This window comes from Anarrhichthys ocellatus, unplaced genomic scaffold (assembly GCF_004355925.1).
Source record: "Anarrhichthys ocellatus isolate YVR2014 unplaced genomic scaffold, GSC_Weel_1.0 scaffold40, whole genome shotgun sequence".
Lineage (NCBI taxonomy): Eukaryota > Metazoa > Chordata > Actinopteri > Perciformes > Anarhichadidae > Anarrhichthys > Anarrhichthys ocellatus.
Window position 1 is genome coordinate 1131438 of NW_022280070.1, and position 1872 is coordinate 1133309.

A 1872-nucleotide genomic window follows, 5' to 3' on the forward strand; every position below is an offset into this window, starting at 1 on the left:
GAGTGTCCAAGACATACGGCCGCAAATCAAATGATACGATTACAAAGTCGATCATTGATCTCCGGCCTAAGGTGTTCTGGTACCAGGTACACTTATGAGCCACCTTATGTTCGAACATGGTGTTCGTTATGGCCAAACCGTGGCAAGCACAGAAGTCCAATAACGAGACACCATTCGGGTTCAGATCGGGCAAGCCGTTCCTCCCAATCACCCCCCGCCAGGTTTCTCCATCATTGCCCACGTGAGCATTGAAGTCCCCCAGGAGAACTATGGAGTCGGTAGGTGGCACCCTTTCCAGGACCCCTCCCACCGACTCCAAGAAGGCCGGATACTCTGAACTGCTGTTTGGTGCGTAAGCACAAACCACAGTCAGAGCCTTGCTCCCCGCAACCCGTAGGCGCATGGAGGCGACCCTCTCGTTCTCCGGGGAGAACTCCAACACAGCGGCGCTCAGCCGGGGGCTCGTGAATATCCCCACTCCCGCCCGGCGCCTCTCACCCTGGGCAACTCCGGAAAAGGACAAAGTCCAACCTCTCTCCAGGAGCTTGGTTCCAGAGCCAGCACTGTGTGTGGAGGTGAGTCCAACTATATCTAGCTGGTATCGCTCCACCTCCTGCACCAGCTCTGGCTCTTTCCCCGCTAGCGAAGTGACGTTCCACGTCCCTAGAGCTAGTCTATGCTGCTGGCGATCGGCTCGCCCAGGCCTGACCCGCCGTCCGGTCTGCATTGCACCCGACCCCGATGCTTGTCCCTGCGGGTGGTGGGTCCACAGGGTGGCTGCTCCATGCTGTTTATTCGGGCTGAGCCCGACCGGGCCCCATGGGCGAAGGCCCGGCCACCAGATGCTCGCCGACGAGCTCCCCTCCTGGGTCTGGCTCCGGGAGGGTGCCCCGGTTTCCCTGCTTTTCATTGGGGTCGTTTTGAATTGCATTTTGAAGTGCATTGTTCAATAAACAGTAAATATGTTATCAAATTAGTCATCTCCATCTTCAATAACTATAACATTAAAATGCTGCTTACGTGTTAAAGCATCAGCAATAAGAATCTAACATCATTCTTTGCGATATCACAGGGGTCATTCTGTTTTCACTGGATGAGCCTGTGTGTTGTGTGTGTTCTGATGCCGTCGCACCCATGTTAATGTGGACAATATAATTGGTCAGTTTGACTTATGGGCCGTCAGGGGAGTGGCGGTGGAACTGGCCAAGTGAGTCCCAGGCTCCTTACATTGGGAAACTTGTGTTAGTGATTTGCTTAATGTGTCTTACTGAGTTGGCACAACCCACATAGAAAAAGAGGTATTTAAGCAGGGACTTTATACCGAGAACACAGTGTTGAGATCTTGACGCTGAAAGACAAATTTGCCGTAGGGCAAAGTCAAGTCAACTCTGTGGAATCATGTTGATGAAGAGCAGCTCTACATGTCTCTTTATCTTCATCTTCAACGTCCCTCTGTTCGAGCAGGCCTTTTACCAACACAGAAGGTATGTTCACGTGGTGGTCCGATTGACCTGGTCTTTGGCCCAAAAGTACTGCAGGGAGTACCACACTGACCTGGCTACTTTTCAAAATGAATTTGATGCACAGAGTCTACCCAAATGCGACTGTTGGATTGGTCTCCAAAGAGCTGAAGATGATCATAATGTCTGGAAGTGGTTTGATGGAGAGGAAAGCAACTTTACACCCTGGGCATATAATGAACCTAATGATATTGGGGGACGAGAGAATTGTGTTTTTATGAGAGGGACTGTTTGGTATGATTCTCCATGTGATATCCCTCGAACATTTCTATGTTACGAGAATTCAATCTTGGTGAAAGAGAACAAGACATGGGAGGAGGCTCTGGAGCACTGCAGGTCTCTTGAGACAGAC